Genomic DNA, 9017 nt, shown 5'->3' with positions numbered 1-9017 from the left:
GCTACGTAGTGTTAAAAGGAACGTGCTATAGTTTAAGGGACGACGTGGGAGCACGAGTTAGTTAGGGGAGGTAGTTAGAAGGATGGCAGAGTTCAGCGGTGTGTGTGTTGAAGAGTTGTGGGTTGTGAGGTGAGTACGTGTGCTTGTTGAGTGAGTGAGGCCAGCGGGTCTGTGTGTATGGAGCGAATGGGGACTGCATGGTGCGATGAGTGATTGGGGGGAGGAGTGACTCCCGCCCAAGGGACCCCGGGGTCAGTGTAGAGTGAGTTAGGGGGTTAGTCAAATTTACAAAATGGAGGTCGTTTTGTTGTTGGTGGGAGTGTAGGCTCGAAACCCGTTTGGAGGGGTGCAGGAGCCCTGTTGACGGGCTGGCAGCGTGGCTGCGGAAGGTGAGTATCGCTGAGTGGGTACCCCGGGCACCAGGCTAGTCGGCCGTGGTAGGCCAAGGGCCCATGGGGGGCCGGGATAGCGTAGTGAGCACGGGTGCGCCTGCTTGGTGCGGGGGCCCGGGGCGCCATTAGCCGCGTGGGCAGTGTTGTGGGCACGGGTGACCCTCGGAAAGGGGCCCGGGAAGCCAGCCTGCCACGTGTGCGTTTCAGGGGAGGTGCCATGGGGGGCACTCCCCGGTGTTAGGGAGCTGGTAGGCTCGGAGGCAGTGTAGTGCCCGGGGGTGCCATAGCGGGAGATTTGGCAGAGGGTCGTGCCTGCCAAAGGGAGCCACGTGTCCCAGCCATGAGACCGTGTGAGGGCACGGAGAGAAAATTGCGGGGCGAGGCCCGAAATTGTGAGGACACCAACACAGGCGACGGGAATCTGGGTTGTTAGAACCAATAGTTTAAGCGAGAGGTGCTTGTTGAAAGCCCCGGGGTAGTTTAACAGTTAATGGTTAGGGTAGATAGGAAGTGTACCCCTCCGCACCATCCATCCCCTCGCTCTCGTTGTGGGCCGCTGGACCCACTTTGGTTATAGATCGCTGAAGTCTGGGGAGGCCATCCTGAGGCTTCATTGAGCCTCGGCACAGGACGTTAGCTCTCCCTTATTCCCCTCCGGGAAGGGAACGTAGGGGTTGGGAGTAGGCTAGGTGACAGGATAGGTTAGCCGAACAAGGACAGTAAAGGGGGTTCGGGGACGATTTATAGTGGGGAAGTAAAAAAAAAAAAAGTTGGGGCTAAATTGGGGTTTGACAAATTAAGGGAGTGGGTATAGACAGTGACAGGCAAAGGCGATAGGTTGGGAGGGAGACCGTAGGGTAGGTCCGAGCCCGCCTTCCGAGTGGCCAGCACCACCGCACTCCCTCCACCAACCTCCACTGAACGGCAAAGGCTGGCCAGCTTCATCTGCTGGCTGCGTTGCTGCAAGGCAAAGGCCGGCCCACTTCATCGGCAGCTGTTGTTTTGCTGCAAGGCCTGTGCCGGCTGGATCGTCTGCAGCTGCTGTGCTGCAAGGCCTGTGCCGGCTGGATCGTCTGCAGCTGTTTTTCTTCAAGGCCCGTGCCGGCCAGTTCGTCTGCCGGCTGTGTTTGCCTGCAGCGGCCTTATTCTGCAGGCTGTGTTTGCCTGCTGCCTTTGCCATGCCATGCCCACTGCCCCTGCTCACCAGCCCCCGTTCAATTTTTGCTTTGCCCCCCCCTGTTCATTGCCATGTGCGCCAGGATCAAGGCAACAGTTTGCAAGCTGCGAGAACTGCCCTGATGGCAGCTACAACACGGGCCTGCACTGGCGGCCCGTGCACCGTGTTTGTGTTCATCCATCCATTCGTTGTGTTCATTGCGTGTGCCACTTGAGCTGGCATGGAGACTGCATTTGTGCAGCCCATGCACCGTTGTGGTTCACTGCGTTCAGTTCAAACCATTCATCCATCCATTCGTTGTGTTCATTGCGTGTGCCACTTGAGCTGGCACAGAGACTACGTTTGTGCAGCCCATGCACCGTTGTGGTTCACTGCGTTCAGTTCAAAAGGGAAGGCCTTGGACTGCGTGTGAGCAGCCGGCCACGTTCCTTGTCACCTGCATTGTTTGAGTCAGAGACTGCATGCGAGCAGCCTGGCTCCCTGCTAACTGCTTTCTTTTTGCAGAGTTCATTGATCCTGGGCCATGGTTTAGTGTAAAATTTGTAAGTGAAGGTTAAGATGTACTGTAAATATGAGTGCGCCCCCGGCATGTCTGTCTTAGTGCCGGCAATTTCATTTAAGTCGTCCGTGTGAGTGAGTTTGTTTAGGTAGTTACTCAGCCCTCAGGTTATTTATTTTGGGGACACGAATACCATGAATGTCGCACTCAGGGATCCGTAGGTAAAATGTACTAGGGGAAAACTACACATGATGGCACACGAAAATTTGACGACTCGGGACGAGTCTGTAAAAAGGGGAGGGGGTAGTGTTGTGGTTGACGAAATTCACAAACCACCATTCAGGTCCCTTAGGTGAGATATCTCTGTAAGTATATGTGTAGTTAGGCCCAAACCCGTTCTTTAGAGGGAATAAATGTCATTCATGCGGGCTGCGACCCTTTTGGATAGCCGTTTTTCTTTTACTATCTTTATTTTGGACCAGCCGCCATTACTACCACCACCAACCACGTCTCAACAGCCATCAAACAACAACCACCAACCACAACGCCGCTTCACAACAACAGCCACGACCTTTACCGTCACAACTCGCCACCTTCGCATCACCACCATTCTTGCGCCACTTGTGGGCACCGATACTGGACTCGTGCAGGGCGCGCACCGAGCAGCGTGTTCAGAAACATCACAGACTTTCCGAGAAAAACGGATCAAAAACGACTCACGCCCACTTCTGTTCCGTCCTATCGGAGAGCGTGGGGCGACTTGGCCCCGCCTCCAGGGCGTTGGAGTGAGGTCGCTATATGCAAATTCATGGATCAAAAAGCATTCACGCCCACTTTTCCTCGGTCCAATGGGGAGCCAGTTAGAGGTGAAGGGTCGGAGGTAAAGGGTCAAAGGTGGGGGGTGCGAAGCCACGGGGGATATAAACGGCCGCGCTCGCCAAACAGTTCAGTTCGGAGGGGAGGAGTTCGAGTTCGCGGTTGGGACTTGTCGGTGGAGCTGGGAAGAAGAGGACGGAGCTGTGGAGAGGTGGCGGCGGCGAAGGCGATCGAGGGGGTGCTCGCGTCGGAGTCGGGGAGCTGCGGAGGGAGAGGCCGGCGGCGCGACCGAGGTCGAGGTGGAGACGCTCGTCGCGGGACCCGAGACAGGGTGATATCCTCCTCCCCCCCGAGCATCAACAACCCCCTCCTGTTTCCCCCCCTGTGCTGAGATAGTGCGACAAGGGGGCCCCTTTCCCACCCCCTACCAGACACTGTCCGCGAGGCCCGCGGAGTTGAGGCGCCACCGCCGCTTTGCGTCTCATCATCAGACGGGTAGACCCGACACGGTCTCGGCCCCAGGCCCGCCTACCCCCCTCATCCTGGAGGGTGGTTCTTTTTCTTTTGCTTTGGGTATCTGTGTTGTCGGCGCCGTCTGTGAAGTAAAATTGTATAAGTGTTGCCGTGTGCTCGGTAGTCGGATAGCTCTGCATTGTCTTTCTCTTCTATATTTGCTTTTTGTGTAATATTGTGTTTCTTCTCCTTTTACATGTGCTTTTGGTGTAATTGTATATGTGTGCTTCCCGTTCATCGCGAAATAAATGTGAGTTATGTTGAACTGTTTTCCCGCTTCGCTTCGTCTTTTCTTTCATTGAATCTCCATCTTGCTTCACGTAAAGGGTTGGTCGTGGGCTAAAACGCCCGATAATTAATCGAACCGTCGAGGCCGACGAATAACACCGCTCGGTTATCCCGATAGTACGGAACGGGTCGCTTAAAGTGGCCCGTGTCCGAAGTCGACCTGCGGCGAGGTGCGATCGCCCGGTCTACCCTCCGTGTGGGTACTTAGGTAGGTCGAATTTGGCGAGCAACCCTATCCCACGCGGGGGCCGATTGGCACGATCGTGGTGAGACCGAAAGGTCCACCCGTGACTAGTTCCCGGCGTTAGTCCGAGAGGGTCACGACTGGATTGTCCGTCCGGTGGGTGACGTGCCGCGATTCGAGTTACGTGGCCGTCCGCACGCCGGCGGGCGCGAATCCGCAACAATATATATATATATATATATATATATATATATATATATATATATATATATATATATATATATATACATACATATATACACGTATTATATATATACATATATACACGTATTATATATATACATATATACACATATTATATATATATACATATATACACATATTATATATATACATATATACACATATTATATATATACATATATACACATATTATATATATACATATATACACATATTATATATATATATATATACATAATATATATATATATATATATATATATATATATATATATATATATATATATATATATATATATATATACGTATATATACATATATATATATATATATACATATACATACATATACATACATATATATACATATATATACATATATATACATATACATATATATATACATATACATATATATACATATACATATATATATACATATACATATATATACATATATATATATATATATATACATATATATATATATATACATATACATATATATATATATACATATACATACATATATATATATATATATATATATATATATATATATATATATATATATATGTATATGTAGGGGAAGAATACTGATTCTGGCTCACTTTTCCCCATGTAAATGAATGGGGGATTTTCAGCGATTCCCTTTTTTTTTCCCTAAAAATAAACCCCCTTTTTATCCCAAGGTATATTTATTTGTCTCCCCTTTTAACCTGCAGGTTGAACCTCATTGAATTGAACACCTGGGGGTTGAACAGCTCACTCATTGAACCTATAAAGATTTGTTCATTCTCAAATTCCTTCAATAGTTTAATTTTCTTTGCACAATAATCCCCATCTAAAATATTGACAAACAAAACATTTGAATCTTTATATTTTTTAAGATACCCCTTTTGTGCCATTACGAAATGATAAACTTCTCTTAATGCTCTTGTTTGACCACCTCCTGAGCCACAGGTTATTTTTTTGTTAAGCCCCGCCCACTTTTCTTTGAGCCCCGCCCACTTTTGCTAAGCCCCGCCCACTTTCCACAAGGTATTCAATAAGCCACGCCCACTTTTCTTTAAGCCCTGCCCACTTTTAAGCCCCGCCCACTTTTCTTTAAGCCCCGCCAAATTTTGCTAAGCTCCACCCACTTTTCGTGAGGTTTTTTCTAAGCCACGCCCACTTTTCCTAAGCCCCGCCCACTTTGCTAAGCTCTGCCCACTTTTCATGAGGTATTTTTTTCTAAGCCACGCCCACTTTTCCTAAGCCCCGCCTACTTTTGCTAAGCCCCGCCCACTCTTACATCATTTCCAGTTCATCTCTGACTCACAAAGAAATCACTAGAAAATTACAGGATGTTATGGTTTTGAAAAATTTCCCAATGAAGGCTTGCCTCGGCTTGCCCAGGGAATTTCCAAAGGAAACCACACCCACCAGTCTTTCCCTATAAAAGCTTCAAGCCCAGGCTCCATTTTAAACATTTGTTTTTGCTGGCAATGGTGTGCTGTGTGCTTGCCTGGAACTCTCTGTGTTGTATGGAACTAAACCTTCAAGTTGATGAACTGGATTCAAACCTCTTATCTGTTGAGGTAAGATTTTTATTTTCCTATTTTCAAACTTTGATTGAAGCATACTCATTTAATAATTAAATAACTTAATTAATACATTATTATTTTCTCTCACAGGAAATTGTATCTGAAATACAAAATGAAAATACTGCTTTTGCTACAACTTGGGGGAAATTGTTGGCTTGGTTGAAGACCTTATGAGCGACCAAGACCTTGAGTGGGATGACTTTGGGGTTCCTTGGAACTCTCTGACTTGTATGGAACTAAACCTTCAAGTTGATGAACTGGATTCAAACCTCTTATCCATTGAGGTAAGATTTTTATTTTCCTATTTTCAAACTTTGATTGAAGCATACTCATTTAATAATTAAATAACTTTATTAATACATTATTATTTTCTCTCACAGGAAATTGTATCTGAAATACAAAATGAAAATACTGCTTTTGCTACAACTTGGAGCGAAATTGTTGACTTGGTTGAAGACCTTGTAAGCGACCAAGACCTACAGAACGAGCAAGACCTTGAGTGGGATGACTTTGGGGTTCCTTGGAACTCTCTGTCTTGTATGGAACTAAACCTTCAAGTTGATGAACTGGATTCAAACCTCTTATCTGTTGAGGTAAGATTTTTATTTTCCTATTTTCAAACTTTGATTGAAGCATACTCATTTAATAATTAAATAACTTAATTAATACATTATTATTTTCTCTCACAGGAAATTGTGTCTGAAATACGAAATGAAAATACTGCTTTTGCTACAACTTGGGGCGAAATTGTTGGCTTGGTTGAAGACCTTATGAGCGACCAAGACCCACAGAACGAGTTCGTCCTTGATGACCCAACCAAAGAGTTATACCTTGGAAACCAGCAAAATCCTGAAAAAGAGTTTTACAGCAATAGTACTCATTGTGAGTTATCAAGACAATACCCACTGAACAAGTTATACGTTGATGAGCCAGAATGCAAGTTTTACCTTGGAGACTCACAAATTTTGAAAAAATCAGTAAATGAGTTCTGCCTTGATGGTTTAAATAACTACCTTGGAGACTCAGGAAAAAGGTTCTGCCAAGATGGTTCTAAATATGGGAACTACCTTGGAGACTCACAAATTTTGAAAAAATCAGTAAATGAGTTCTGCCTTGATGGTTTAAATAACTACCTTGGAGACTTGGAAAGTTGGGTTTATTTTGAAGACTTGAAATGCTACCACTCTTTGGGATTTAAACCTATCAAGAAAGTTCTTACTCCCTCTTTCTATGTCATCAAACCTGAAAGCCTTAAAAGACAGAATTGGAAGAAGAGAAAAAAAAAAAAAACGTAAAATATATATATATATAGGTGGAAATCTCATTTTGAAAAAGACATTGTGTTGGGTGAGGATTGAGTTGGGGTTGAGATTTTGAATGTGAGGGTTGGGGTTGAGATTTTGAATGTGAGGGTTGGGACACACACACACACACACATACACATCAACAAACAAAAGTTAAGCCTTGACTATTCAGTTGAGGATTCTGTGTTTGGGGTTCACAGATCTAAGAACGTCCACCCCTTGACACACATTATATACTGTTATACACCTCGGACTTGGCCCTCGAGTGTCCACAACGGTGTATAGTCGGAGGGAGTGAAGCGCCAACCTATTGCTCCCATTGCACACACACACACACAAACAAAAGTTAAACCTTGACTATTCAGTTGAGGATTCTGTGTTTGGGGTTCACAGATCTAAGAACGTCCCCCTTGACACACATTATATACTGTAATACACCTCGGACTTGTCCCTCTAGTGTCCACAAAGGTGTATTATCTGCTTAGTTTTGTCTTTTGTAATTCCTGTGAATAAAATGAACCTAAAATCTCTTCCCCTTCCAAATCATATATTTTATAAGTCCAAGGAACCGTATCTATTACATCAACAATTTTAAAAAGTTCTTTCGTCCATCGTTCAGTAAAACCCTTTTCAAAATGAGATTTCCACCTATATATTCTTACGATATCACCAACTTTGAACTTAGGTTTTCTGACATTAATCTCTTTTTCATATTTTAATTTTGTAAATGTTTCTGATGGTTTCATATTTGTTGACGTGTGAATCGTGTCATTATACTTATCCACAATATCCTGAATAAAAGATGACCATTGTTGTGAACCGAGTTGTGTGAATTTTTTATATAGTCTCTCTTTTAAGGTACGATTAAAACGTTCAACAACAACTGCCTTCCCTTCATTAAAGGTACTGTATAATGTAATACTGTTATTTTTTAGAAAATTCATAAATGTCTTGTTATAAAACTCTCTACCCTCATCAGTCCACAATTTTTTAGGTTTTCTCTTACTTTTATTAAATATCTGTTGAAAAGCTAACATAAGAGTATTACCTGTTTTGTTTTTTAAAGGGACAACCCACGCATATCTACTCCTCAAATCAATAACGGTTAAAGCATACTTGTACCCCTTATCATTATTGAGTTCAATCAAATCAGCAGACCAGATATAATCAACTTCCTTGGAATAAACTTTCCTTCTCTGAAACTTTGTGAATATTGGTTTATGTAATTCATCAGCTAATTGCTCTTCAGTCTTAATGGCATCATTAGAGCCTATAAGTTTTTTGAATTTCCAAGTCCAAGTTTCAATTTAGCACTAATCATCTTCTTCACGATGAACCTATCAACTTTTTCTCTCAAGGTTGGATTTTGTATCAGAGACAAATTATACAACATTTCTCTATCGGCTTCATGCTTTTCTTCCAACGTTGTGGTATTCCCATAATCAATATCGTGTCTCATGCACACTTCATCAACTCTATTGATTGGTTTACTCCAGGATTTAGGATTGTCTGCCTCATCTAATCTTTTATCCAAGTTTGTGCCTGGACCACAGAAAGAATACCCTGGTAGATGTAATTCCCCTGGTATTCCAGTAGTTGTAAATTTACTTCCTGATAAAAACTTTTGTACATCTCCTCCGAGTTTGTGTTTGGAGATAAATTGATTTTTTTTTGAACCACACACCGAACATATACCTTTTTGAATAACCCTGTTATTTTTACTTTTAATATATGAAATATTTTTCGTATTAGTTTTCTTTTTACATTTGAGACAATAACTCATTTATTTATGAGAAAAATTCCTGCAGAGTGAAAAAACCTTTTTCGTTTCCAACATGCACATTTGAATCTTAATTTTTAAAACATAAAGAATCCTTAGAAATGCCTTCACTCTCTCCTCCATTTATTTCAGAAAAAACTTGAATTAAAATGAATAGCTTGTCGATGCCAATAGTTTTGTCGAAAGTATTGCAAATAGACTTGTTAATTCTTTGTATTCCTCCTCGGTGGGTTGAG

General features: G+C 43.4%; 1 long non-coding RNA gene across 1 annotated transcript; it reads left to right on the top strand.

Moving 5' to 3' along the window:
• Positions 1 to 4797: 4797 nt before the first annotated feature.
• Positions 4798 to 7016, top strand: LOC147015347 (uncharacterized). Its single transcript, XR_015050293.1, has 2 exons — positions 4798 to 5981; positions 6078 to 7016. It is a non-coding gene; the product is annotated as an uncharacterized LOC147015347 (long non-coding RNA).
• Positions 7017 to 9017: the final 2001 nt, after the last annotated feature.

Source organism: Eptatretus burgeri, chromosome 12 (genome assembly GCF_056783735.1).
Source record: "Eptatretus burgeri isolate ZD-2024b chromosome 12, Ebu_testis_v1, whole genome shotgun sequence".
NCBI lineage: Eukaryota > Metazoa > Chordata > Myxini > Myxiniformes > Myxinidae > Eptatretus > Eptatretus burgeri.
Note: the sequence above shows the minus strand (reverse complement) of the source record. Positions and strands in the feature narration are given on the sequence as shown.